Genomic DNA, 14,625 nt, shown 5'->3' with positions numbered 1-14,625 from the left:
TTATTTTCCACTGTTACGAGCAAAGAGTGTCAAGCAAGGTTAAATAATATGTTTTGTGTGTCCGAAAAATCGAAATTAGATCGCATGGCAAGAGGTTAATCATCTCCGCGGCGCAAAATACTTTGTATCCCCTCTTTTTTGCGCTCACCATCGCTAAGGATCGTGATTTCCTCTGGTCGTTTTTTGTTCCATTTCTGAATGCAAGGTGGTTTTTAGCTGCCCCGCGATCGCTTTGTGTGTGCCGTGTACATAATTCGATGGTGCGGAACGTAGCTCCTCCTTCTTCCTCTCTTCTGCTTAATTTCGTACGCGAAAACGAAGGCGCGCTACTCTGCCGACGTTTCCGGCGCCTTCTGCTGCGGATATTCTAATACAATGTCGATATCACGACATCTCTGACATATACACCGCTGGCAAAAAGTATTCAAACATTTTAATATAAAGACAGGATTTCATCTTTCGGAGTAGATGAAATGCTTTTGGCAATTTGTATCGTCGTTCTCATTGCTTTCCAAAGTATTCACCTTTGATTCTTCAAACATGCTACCAAAAATGCGTCACAGGAGAAATAAAATTCACGTAGCAAAAATGTAGCACAAACTGATGTAGTAACATCAATGTAGTAATAAGTTGAGAAATTATTCACTGGATTAAGAGAAGAATTCTTGAATTCCTTTAATAATTTTAATAGATTGGAAATAATATATTGATAATTTTAAATAATATTTCCACCATTTTATCATAAGAGCACAAAATAGCAAGTGATAGCAAACATAATTGACGAGTTAATTCATATGATCAACATTCAGTAGAATGGTTAACGAACTCTCTCATACTGTAACACGTTACTTTAATTTTCGTATAAAATCCTCATTTTCAATGTTGCGATGTATGTTCAAATAATACTTTCAATAATCAGATCCACGATTTTCATCGAATTTTTCCTGTTAGAGATAGCAAAAATTCGCACTGCACTTTGCGAATCGAATTAAAAGTAAAACGAGTTAGCAATCAGTTGAGCAACCATTCATTGGTTACCATTCATTTGCAGAGATTATTTAGTATCTGCAGAGCCTTATCGCTGCACTAATTGTGCAATTACATATATCTGCAGCTTACAGTGACTCACAATTTAACACAACTCACAAAATAACCTTGACATAATCTTTTAAAACACGATAACTTTTTGAAAACTGTACTAAATGACTGAAAAGCTGATGGCTGAAAAGCTTTTTTTTTAATTTTGCCATTACTTGGAATGAAAATAAATATAAAAGAATATATATATCTATACAATTTGCTTAGGTAAAAGTATATATAAATATAAATATATATTCGTTTCAACATAAAATATTTATACAATTTGCTATATATATATTTATATATACTTTCACCTAAGCAAATTGTAAATATATATATATTCTTTTATATTTCTCTTATACATATATTCGTTTCAACATAAAATATTTATACAATTTGCTATATATATTTATATATACTTTCACCTAAGCAAATTGTAAATATATATATATTCTTTTATATTTCTCTTATATATATATTCGTTTCAACATAAAATATTTATACAATTTGCTTAGGTGAAAGTAAAAGCTTTCCGCGAAGAAATCTGCGAGTCAGTTCAGATAATGTATCTACATTACGGACAGCCTTTAAATGGCGATTTCTGCGCGGAGGAATCTCAATCGCCAGATTTGAGTTCACGTCTGCCTAGACACGTGAGTTGACGTGAGTCTGATGGAGCTCGATCGAAATTATCGAAGCGAGAGCCTTACGACCGCCGTCATTTTTTGTTGCTCCTTAATTGGTCCAGACTGAAACTGTGGAGCGATATTCAGTCGAGACCGGCACCCGTTCTTCCGATTCCAGCGATTACCAAACACGTAAGGACTTTCCTTACCGCACGTGTTCTATAATTGTTTCTCTTTTGTGCCATCGTCGAATTCATGACGAATTTCTAGCAACAATGAGGCTAATTTTTACAATTCCTTCTGCCAATTCGTTATGTGAACCATTTTGCTTGGCATTTTTCTTGTTCATCCTTCAGACTACCAAAAATCGTCGGTGTTACTCCGTTTTGTAGTCGAAGTTTCAGATCAACATTTGTGACAAACCTCTCATTAAGTACGGATTCAATGTATTTACGACTAAAATGAACGGACACTGTTGATTTTCAATAAATAGGTTGAATACAAAAATCAATCTAGCAAATAGTTTTTTTATTTATCACCTGATATGATTTAATCGTGAAGATATGTGGTTTTGTATTTTATCTTTCCTAATCGTTATTGTTTTCACCGAGTTGAATCGTGTCAATTAACGTAAACATCTCATAAAGAGAGAACATATTTTGTACCTTCTTTAATTAAATAAAAGTTCTAATTAAAAGTTCAAGTAGTGAAAAGTATTAAAGTTATTCCCGTAACTAAATATAATTCAATAGACACAATTTAAAACAGTGGAAGGATTTAATGTATTTAAGCATGGTCGTACATTATTTTTAACTGATTGAAATCATTCAAGAATGTTTGTTGCGATTGACGAAGATTGTTTTTATATCGCATAAGATCCGCAATATAGTAATCACTTTTCTGGTTTTACCAACTCTTTCAATGTTTTCAAGGAGTTATTATTATGCAGTTACCATCCTGAGGCATGTTATGAAAACACTTTTTAACGTTTCTTTTTACGGATATTCTGAATTTTTTCATCGTATTATTTTGCCCGAAATAGGTGGCATGCAGCCCTGTGGAGAATATGGTGGATATAGTAAAATTTCTCAACTAAATTCCCCTAATTTGTTTGCACGTTATCGTTATACATTTTCAGTTGTGTATCTCATTTAATTTAAGATATTCTCGAACTACCGTCGTATATTTAAAAGCTGTACAAATATTTCTCACTCGTATTTATTAAGCGATAAATCCTTTCTGCTATGTAAAAAATGTAACACGACAGCAATAATAATCTGCAACATAGCATTAAAGTTATTATCAAAAAAGCGCCAAGGCTGCGATCTGTCGAATTTCGGTAAAAAAATCATCATAATTAACATGCTACTGTAGCATTATCGTTTTCGTCGCTAAAAACCTAGCATTTTAAGCGACTCTCTAAACCCATATACATATTTAAAAGAAAAAAAAACTTCTTGCTCCGAAGATTTCGAAATCTGTCGCCGACCACTTGGACGGGAACGCAAAACATGATCGATCATCAAAATCGAAATTTCCTTTCTGAATACAGCCGAGCCACTTTCTGCGCGCGTACGAGACGATAAAACACTTTCTCCGTAAACGAGGCAAGTCTTCTTCGTAACAACCGTCGGTGTACATCCTTTGCAGAAATAATACAGCATAAGCTGCTGAAAACGAATAATCGTAACTCTTGTCTGTGTACATGGTAAAGTGCTTGTTATTTTCGAACTTTTTCTTCAGATTGGCCACAATCAGTTAAACATAGTCGCTTCGGTCGCTTATCACCGAGTTTATCAAACACTTCGTGAATAATATAAACGTATCCGCAGTACGAACTCATACGGCGAGCTAATAATTTGTTCTTCTTTGGAAGCAGTGTACGCACGAGACTCGGCTGGAAACACGGCAGGAAATGGCAGTCCGAAGACCTAATTATCGGTCAAGACGCAGAGATTAGTCTCTTTTCCCTGGACCCCATCGGAACGCTCGTATTTAGCAGTAAGACTGTAGGTTACAGCGGTAACCTAGACATATAATTAGAGCGGAGCATCTCGTGAGAAAATGCTCGACCAGATAATAGCCTCGGGCCACGGAACCTAAAGGAATCTCTGTCGATTTCGGATCTGCAGTTGTATTTACAGGTGAAACCATCCGATCATCGGGCGTCTACAGAACACCGCGCGTTCGTCGGCTAAAAACACGAAAATCCGTAAAAATTCGTTCGTATTCTTAAACCGATCTCAAAGCAGTATGTTCGTAAAACACATTTAAACAGATTCGTGTCAATTGCGATATTTCGACGTCGATGTGTTCTCTCGATTAAATTGTCGGGATTTTCCTGGATCTCATATCGATCGCTTATAATTTCCGTCGTGTGCACATTTTCACGACGATCTTCTTTCATGTTTGAGTTAGATGTGCCATCTGTGTGTTACAGAAACGCCGGCTTGACTGCTCGACTGGAAGTAAGCATGCTTTTACCTTGGAAACCAACCGTCTCCTCGAACGAAGACGAAAAGAAAATTTCGTTGCAGCCCCGCCTTTGAGAGTTTCGCCGTTTATGCGAAGAAAAAAAAAGCGAACATAACTAGGTTGGCCGTGTCCGAGGTACGTCCCAATCTACTTACGAATTTTCGGGATAGCTTAGCGAAGACACTCTCTGGTCTCGAGCACAAACTACAGTAAATTCTCCTTAATTGACGCTCAGACCGTACACAAAAATGGACAATTTGGGACGCGAAGGTACGATTATTCGAGCCTTGCGACTCGTTTTTATATTTACCCATTGTCAACAACTATATAAACGAGCCGGAAAGTTCGAATAATCGTTCCTCCTCTTCCCAAATTGTCCATTTTTGTTTTTAATCTGAGGAGCAATTAGGGAGAATTTACTATATTTGGTTTTATATAAATTTTTCTTTTGTTTTATGTATTAAGGTCTGAAATTGAATAAATGTGCATTTTCACTGTTTACGTTCATTTTTTATGTTTAAATGCGAGGCCTTGATGTTATGTATCGCTAAATTATTTCAACTATTGTGGCCATCGATTCGTGACAATTTTTCCTTCAACGTCATCTGAAGGTCATCGTGTAGCAGGTCGTTGAATTCGTCTCGATGTCGCCGACAACTCTATGAAGTCAAAGTTACCTAGTTTCATTTGAAAATATATCTTGTGATCTTGTTTTTAATCGAAAATCAATTTGTTTTTAAATTTAATCGGTTGCAATATTTTTATCGGTTCCTGAGCGTCAATTGGAGAGAATTTACTAAATTTTACTATTTTCCTGTAAAATTTACAAATTCAGTGGATTCCTATTTTTCTGTAAAATTTACAGCGCAAATGACTAGCTGGGCGAAAGTATTAGAGAGCACGGTGCAATATAGGCAACACAGATCATCTGAATTTCTCTGTGTGCACATCGGCTCGACAGTCTACATTTAAAGAAGTAACTTGCGCATTAAGCTGTGCATTCTTTTATTTATGAAAATATTAAGTAGCATGGTTCGCTAACGTTCGTGTAATACCACCTTGAATTCTTTAAGCTTTATTTTCTCATAATTTACATTTTTGTACTCGCGCCTTTCTTGGGGATAACGCCACGATTACATTAAAGGTCGATGGCTTTGACGTGGCCTTGAAAACGAATTTTCTACACCATTTTCCCCTGTTTCCAATAATTACAGGTGTACATGTGAGAATCCTGTTTCTGGCACGTTTTTAATCTTGGTTTCATATTGTTTCGTAAAACTGCACATTGTGCGATCAGGTTCCATGAATCTACTTAAGTCTAAAGCGGTATCATATTAGCGAAGCGAAAAATGAAAGATTCTCTACTTGTTCTGGAAGCGTAGAGGTCGTCCACGTCGATGATTTTTTCCGTGTCGGTGTTACAGATTCCTAGCAACGTAGATCAATTCATTTTATAACGTTAAATTAATATTAACGCGTTAACGTTGAATCTATCATGGTGATAAAAATGACCAGATGCACATTATTGTTTTTAAAATTGTTGACATTATGCAGACATTTTTGCAAGAAATAATTGAATACATTCTTTAATTCAAACATGCATTATAATAAAAATGACGAGAACTCTGAATAAATTCAGCTATGCTATTCTTATAATAAAACACAGGTTGATCACTTTTAGTGATCGGTAGGTTTATTGTTAAAGATATTGTTACATTACTATATTTTCTGATTTATTTAAATCGTTAATAGAAGAATTCTATATTTAACTCAAGCTTTTTTAAACTAACGCAGACAAATTGTATCTTGCTTAGTTTAAAATTAGCGATTATAATGTTCAATTGGATTATAATCTCAAATTTCGTTAAGATTTTAACTTTCTGAAGCCTTTTAATTCATGATAGGCGCGATTGGTTCATTTTTATCGAATGTTCTAATCTTCTCACCGTGCTTATAATATGTCATCGTCTAACTGATATAATAATCTAATGTGTTATTAACACATTTGTATTTGTAATTGTGTTAATAACACATCCGTATTTGTAAATATGTTAATAAGACATTTGTATTCGTAAATGTGTTAATAACACATTTGTATTAGATCTAATTAAAAAATCAATGCAGACTTAGAAGTGAAGAACCAACAATTATTAATTTATGAGTTTGAAAAGGATTCTACGCTGAGCCTAAAAGCACAGTTCTATAAATTTGTTTGAACTAATAATCTCAAGGTTTTTATCAATTATATAGATAATTATTATTCTATATCATTCAAGATAAACCGTGGATCTAGAACCGAAATTGCCATTACTTTAGGAAAACTAATTAAGAGCTCATAGGTTTACGTTTCTAAAGAATATTAATCCTATAACTTGCCATCGATAGTCGAAATTTTCAGTTCCAGTTTATTTACTTCATAATCATTCAAACGATAAAGATACTTTAACAAATTTCTATAATTTTTTATAGTGAGACTCATGTAAGACCCCAACGAGACCCAAAGTATTCGATACTGCGATGGCAAATTAAACGATCTCGGTAAACAGTGTTCAACAATCCTAAGAAAAAACGCGACGATTTCTTTATCAAATCCCATTTCGATCGACCCAGCTGAATCGAAGGGGGGAACGATGACGTTCGGCTTGGAAGGAACGCTGTTATCCAAGGCAGAGATCGTCGGCGCTCGATCAGGAACAATCGATAAGGTAGATCGCTGAAGAGGTGAACATCGGCCGTCTGAAGATCGTCGAACCCTGCAGAGGCGCCTCGACCTTCGCAACCGGCTCAAGAGGATCAAGAATCCTCTTGTTCTCCATAAACCTTGCTCGTGGCTCAGGTGGGGCGAGCCAGGCAAGGCGAAGAGAGAGGCGACCGTCATTCCCGGTATCCACCTGGCGTCTCACCTGAGGCTTCACGCCAAGTGCTACGTTGCTGCTCGATCGGGCTGGCTCCTACGGGATCGCACGCGTCCGAGTGAAAACCATCGATCTAGAGATCTGTGCACGTTGGATCGCCGGAGATACGAGCATCGGGATCGTCGAGATCGACAGGGGAAGTTCGAAGCAACAGGTGAACAACAAAAGCGTTAGCACAGCCCGCGAGGCTCGCACGCGTCGCGAGAGGATCGGTTTCCCAGAAATCATCGATCACGAGGGTCCTGTTCGCATCGAAACCGCGAGATCTCGATTGCGCGAACATGAATTAGCTTGTGGCTTTCCCAGGAGATTGGCTGCGGAACCACCGATATTGCGCGGACCACCGTCACGTGAGCGATCAAGCGATTTCGAACGACATCGATCGCGCTGGTTCGCAGAGACACGCGTCGAAACACGATCGCGAGTGTGAAAGTTGTAGATCGTTTTACGGAGTGTTATAACGCGGTCGATGTGTCTGTCAGTGGTTCCCGTGGACATTGTAAAATCGTGGGAGTAGAGTTTAAAGGTCTCGCAACACGAGGCGGAGCTCGGTAGGATAAAGCAGTGCGAGAGCGAATCGGCGATTCGTAACTCTCCGGGATAATTAAAAGCGACCGAGATAGCCGAGAAGATTAGAGGGTTTTTGCTCGAGGTATATGAAACCGGGGAAGACCAACGTTAATACGTAAAAGCGAGACGTATCTGTCAACGGAGACAGTGGAAAGGTTTTTACGACTCAATTAGGGGCCCCTAAAAACGAAGTTAAGCGCCGCTGACAGGAGAGAGAGAGTCGACGAAATTGAACGACGCTGGAAACCGGCGCGGCGGCGATCCGGCGAGGAAACGTGTGAGAAAAGTGCGAAGACCTATTCAATTTTCGTGTGGAAAGAGCGAAACGACTGTCCGGGAGGAATGCACGCTCGCGAGTGGCGGGAAGTGTGGCAATAAAAGGTGCTGCCTCTCGTTAGGGCGCGGGAAACAGCGTCCACCGTGTGTGTGCGTGTGTGCAGAAGAATTTTCGTCTTTTGAGCACCGAGATTCGCGTGTTGCTGCCTCGAGGGGAGCTCGAGACTCCACCTGCTGCTGGAAAAGATCTTCTGCTACGCGATTCCCGCGCGGCCACCGTGGAATACTCAAGAGGTAAGACGTGTCCCTTCAGGACGATGCGTTTCCCATTCAATTCCCGTCGTAGACATTACTTGGACTTATAATGCTGGCCAGAGCACGAAGATCTTACACCAGGCGATGATTTCTTATCAGGCAGACTTTCAACGAGTACCTCGATGCTCCCGAGCATTCAGAAGCGTCGGCAGATGCTCCCCTTTCAACCCCGATTCGTTAACGATTTTTTTCAATGTTTGTTTTCTGCGTCCAAGTTCCACGATGTCGAAGACTCGTTGAAACAGGTGCACCAGGACTTTCGATGCAAAGTCTTATGAAATCCGAGGAACGAGGGAATAGTTGCACTATGCGATGATCTTCATTATATTGAGGACACATTCGACTGACAGAAATGCTAGTGAACAGTCTCATCAATATATCAGCAATTTTTTAGAATTTTTGTTTATTAATTTGAGGTTGAAGCAATAAAATTAGAGAACCGTCGGCATAGTTGCACCAGGCGAGAACTTCCAGCAATGACCTTTCAGCTACCAGGTGTTACGAAATTTAAATATTTGATTGTCTTGAACATGTACTAGGTTATCAGATATGCCATAACAATCCCTTTCCATCTTCAATATGTAAATAATTTCTATGAATGCCCATTTTTCAACCTGAAATTCCATAATATCGAAGAACTGGCGATGCAGCTGCATCAGATGATTCTTTATCTCAACGATTTAAAATAATTTTCTACGGTGTTAAATTTTTAAATGGGTTAACAGTTTCACTGTTAACATCCTAACTACACTGTTTCTTTTCTAATAAAAAAATCTCATGACATCAGAGAACTAAGGAAATGATTGTAAGATGATGAATCTTAACCGATTGTTCTCTAAAAATTTGTTGAAACACTTTGTTTCCCTTTTAAAACATTAAGGCTTTAATTGACCAACCCGTAAACCTATTATAAAATGAAAGCAATTTATTCAACGCAATAAGAATTAGAAACTCTTTCAACCTTCTTGCATTTTGGTGATCATAACTTTTAGTACACTGAATGTATTGCGGCAATAATTTATTCTTAAATCTATACAAAACGATCTATACCTTCATACATATACGTGGCACGATACAACCAACGCGTTAACAGTCTACTGTAGACATCGCTCTAAGATAGTTTAAGCGTCGATTAGATTTCAAAAGACGCAAATATTTGGTGAGAAGCGATTGAACTACTTTGTTACTACATTTGTTATGACGAGATGAATGCTTTGTTTGCGGCTGTATATATCGGTCGGCGAATTTCCACGAAGCCGGTCATAGTCGGCCAGCTATTTTTGGCCATCGAAGGGTACGTCGTTACTCGCATTAACGGCCGTAATTAATTAGGAAACCGGTCAAAAGCGCGGGTGCTCGGATAATTCTGTTAACATCGTTAAACATCGCGTAATTGCACGCGGCATTTTCGTTAGGGTACCGGCGCGGCGCCGGAATCGCAGACGGTATTCTGAAAGTAGCGTTTGCACTCCCTCGAGTGTTAAATTACTTTTGTTCCGATATCCCGTGTAAATTGCGTCACATTATTCCGACGTTCTATCTGACAGCTCTGTCACGTGATGTTTCGTTCGTTCTAACGTGATGTACAATTAATTTGGAAATTGCTACGTTGTTGCGGTCTTAACCGGGCAATCCTTTTTCCGTTAAGTACATCTTGCGTTACTACAAATTGAAGGTGCTTGTTTAAATTGTTGCATGATTATACAGGATGGGTCACAAATTAGTCCTCACGATATTATCAGTCCCTTCCGATGGTCTGACAAAAAAATGTTTCCTATCCAAGTTAATTAGTATTTAACCGTTAAGAAACTCCAATTATTTCAATTTAGAAACAAATGGACTTTTGATAAAAGAACAAAGGTCATCGTCATATTTTTAAGCGAATCTGGGTAATTTTAACTTCATAGTATTGTAGGCGACGTCGAGACGAATTCAACGACCTGCTACACGATGACCTTCAGATTACGTTGAAGGAAAAATTGCCGTGAATCGATTGCCACAATACAGTAAATTCTTCCTAATTAACATTCAGCTTGTACATAAAAATGGGCAATTTGGGAAGAGGCGATACGATTATTCAAAGTTACCTAGTTTCATTTAAAAATATAACGGAGATCTTGTTTTTTTTATCGAAAATCAATTTGTTTTCAAATTTAAACAATTGCAATTTCCTATCGGTTAAATATTAATTAACTTTGATAGGAAACATTTTTTTGTCAGACCATCGGAAGGGCTGGAAAATCGTAAGGACTGATTTGTGACTCACCCTGTATATGCGCTTTATGAAACTCTAAACCGCAGAGTTCGCTCTATCTAGCATTGTTGCAGAAAAAGAAACGGAAAAGAGAAATTGGATTGATTTGTTCTAAATGAAATGCAAAGTTATGGAAACTTAATCGAAGCACTTCTACGTCAGTCGTTTCGAAAGAAGAGTTTTAATAGCCAAGAGTTAAAAATACATTCGTAAACGTGGCGCAGGATTTCAGGATTAGAGGCTATTTCTCGTTGGTAATATAAATGGTAATGGTTCATACTTGTTGGGCTCACGAAACATATTTTGATGTGAGCTGAATGAGTCACAGTTACTGCTGCAATCCTCATACACTTCCCCAAGTTGAAAATATCTTGTTTTGTATATAAATTATTTATAACTCTGTGATTATATTATATTTTTGATGGGATTTTATTATAATATAATAAATCGTATTTATTATATTGAAATGGTTGAAACTACGCAAACTTTTTTGCAGTAAATAATAAATTTCGTAATTGAAGCATACGTTGTAATAACAATAGCGAAAAGTCTAAATAAATGCAGTATTATCATTTATATAAAGCAATTCATATAAAGCAATCATTTGTATAAAGTAATTCATATTTACGCTATATTCACTGGAATCATATTAGCAGATTTTGTAATGACCAGACATCGGATTTTATGGATTTATGAGAAAAATGAGCAGGTGAAACAGAGAACAATGAAAACAATAGACGACTTAAAAGTTACTGTTCTATTATTTTCGGCTTATTAAATTTATTAACACAGGAAATACATTTTTATTCGACTTCTGTTTATTACGATCAGAATAGGCAATTTTGTTTTTGTATGAAGATCCGTTGTCTAGTAATGACTTTACCATGTTAAAAAAGATCTTGATAACCTCGAATGTATCTTTCATTAGATTATGCTGAAGATAACTTTCTAGTTAACGTTTGAGATCGCCGTTCCTATAAAACAATTGATTAACAAACTAAAGAATTAGTTATCTAGTCTCAGGGAAAAAAGTTTACACACTGTGTTGTTACAAATTGAAGCCTTCGTATCCACCTTCGATAAAAATGCTTTCGTACACCAGGGGTTTGCCACGAACTGCGCCAACGCTATCCCCAGCTGCAAAGAAGAAAAAAAAAATGTATAAAGGTTGGCTATAAATGCGCTGTTGCAAAGTTATAAGTAGATCGCGGATCGTATGCACGAGCTGCACTTTAAAAATTCCGTCATCAATTATTCACATTGATTAATCCTTTTCTTTGACAGAAATTCCTTCGCGACTCAAGACTCGAACGATATGAATTATTCATTCAATCGCAAAGAAATTCTACAATTCTATAATCTTATAATCCTGCAATTAAAAGGTCGTTCTCATGTCAAAGAAATATATAGTCTACACGCGAAAGGAGACGAACGTAATTTTTTTTCTTTTTTTTCCAATTTTATGCACGACTTCTCACGGCCTTCGCGATTCTTCCGATTCACCGATTAACATCCACTGTATCAGGTGAAAATGTTACAACCGGTGAATGCAAATCGGCGGAATTGTTTCGCACGGAATTAGAAGATGTCGGAGCACAAACGTAGAAACCGGGAACGCTATTTCCCCTCATCGACCGATTTCACACGGCGCAACACACGTAATACGATTTCCATAAATTTTCCCTTACTTAATTAAGAAACTAACGGATCATCAAACTAATCCCAGTTCGCGGCATCGTATTGACCTCGTAACTAACAATTCAACGCGTTGTTCTAATGGAATAGAGAAATATTGGAGCATCCATTTTCACCTCTTTTCCTTTACGAGAATCAGATCCTAATCAAGTTGTATAATGAAACATTACGCTAACAGAATTGTTTGCATCCGTTTTTCTATTTTCCTTCGTAATCAAGTTGTAAAACGAATCATTGCACAACACGATTTTCTAATTGCATAGTATTATTATAAATTATTCGTTGGCAAAAGTTCACTGATCTTATCCGAACCGGTTTTTCGTCGTCAATAACCAGACTTTTGATCATTCGGAATTCATTTTTGCAAAATGTTTGAAACAAGTTTAACATGGTGTTTATGCATTCCTAACGGAGAAAATAAATCGGTTCTGTATTACAATTTCTGTAAATTTTATTCTATACGATGACCACCAAAAGTGTTCGTACACCTTCTAAAACGCGACAATTTTTTAATAACTGGACTAAATTGGCTTGAATTTTTTTAGATAATAGAGGATCTAGACTACGGCTAAAACGCTTCTTTATAATTTTGCTACTACTTGAAGTGACAAAAGAAAAAGAAAAAAATTCTCGTTTAACTTTTCTATCCGAGTCTATACTGAAAATTTAAAAAATGCCTTTCGTAGATCTCGATAGCTTACAAGCATGCTAAAAGCTTTATCGAAATCGGTTAACGTTGTTAAGAGTTGCAACCAATTAAAGATCGCAAAAATCCAAGTTTTGTCACGATTTCTGCCTTTTTTGTAATTTTCAGTTTCTTTTTTTAAATCTTTCAACGCTTGTAGTTTGACTCTGGAGTAACCGATTTCGATCAAATTTTCAACACATGTAAGTTACTGAGATTTACGAAAGGCATTTTTCAAATTTTCGTTATAGTCTCAGATAACAAAGTTAAAAAACAAGAGTATTTTATTTCTTTTTTGTTATTCCAAGTAATATCAAAATTTAAGCAAAAAGCATTTTAATCATTGTCTAGTAGAATAGTTCCTCTGTCGTCTAAAAAATCAGGTCATTTAGTCCAGTTTTAAATAAAGTTATTGCATTTTAAAAGGAGCCTACTTTTATGGACCACTGTATATAGCTCTTATTTGTCTCTGAATGTAAGTCTGGTAGTTCTAATAAATTGTTGTAACCTTTTATTAAACATAAATGTATAGAAGTGTAACAATACTTCTATTCAGTTTTATAAATGTTCGTTCATCATTAAAACAGTTCTTATTCTGATTTGCAACACTGTTAATGCAAAATTGTAATATTTAATCAGAAGTTATGTAAGAATATGCCGTTGTTGTTAAAAGTAATGTTTAACAAGAACCACGTATACTATTCTATCAATAAAATCAGGAACAGCATCCAAAACTACTTTTTAGATTAGACCTAATTTACAATTCGCAGTCAATGAACGCCATTAGTAATACGACATATATTTTTCTTCTCTGAGACGCATAGTTGAAATATACACAACGTACAATAGTAGAATAGTGAAGAACTTCTCTCTAAACGCTGATACAAATCAGGCTATCATATGAAGAATTAACGAAGAGAAGTAATTACTGTGTGTGCGCAGTTTTACAATAAATTTTGCAATAAATGCATAAAATCCGCCTAAAATTATATTTAGGTACAGTAATATTGGCAGTAACATGAAATACGACACAAATCCTAATTCGACATTTATCCTAAAATTTCGACATATTTTCCTGAACTTAATAAATGTTACTGTAACAATAATTAAAAATTGTCACGGATAACAAATTCTATGTTTCGTTAACCAATAAAAGGCTTTTATTATCTTAATGCACTGAACATTAAAAATCAAATGTTGATTTAGTATTATTCTCAATTTATGAGATATATAGTTTTGAAATTGAAATTAAATTTCAATGTCTTTTTGCGGTTTTCAGATTTTGCTTCCTCTTCAAAACTTTCCTGAAAAAAACTAGAGATAAGTTAGATCTCAGAAAAGATCTATAATAATCGTGTACTAGTTATGAAGACGCAAAAAATGTTATAGTTTATCGAACAATATTCATCCCTTAAAATTCCCACCTGTCGTCGATCACCCGGTGTTTTGCAAGCAGCAGAAGCTTGTCAGAGATTGGATCCCGATTGCAGTCTCAGCGGGAGAAGGTGATTTCGTTATTAGTTGATTCGAAATTGAACCAACCCCCTGGTGGTGAAAGGAACGATGGTAGGTAGCTAAGCCATCCTTGACAGGTCACCTAAGTAGGTGCGAGCGGATCTGTCATACACGGAGGAAGGCGGCGGCGTCCGTATTCTCATTGTGCAGCCTGCAGATTGCATTTATCGTCGGGATGTTCGACACTAATGATTTCTTCGAAGTCCCAACAGCGGAACG

The sequence above is a fragment of the Megalopta genalis genome, chromosome 7 (genome assembly GCF_051020955.1).
Source record: "Megalopta genalis isolate 19385.01 chromosome 7, iyMegGena1_principal, whole genome shotgun sequence".
NCBI classification, from domain to species: Eukaryota; Metazoa; Arthropoda; class Insecta; order Hymenoptera; family Halictidae; genus Megalopta; species Megalopta genalis.
This window is presented reverse-complemented; position numbering follows the sequence as displayed.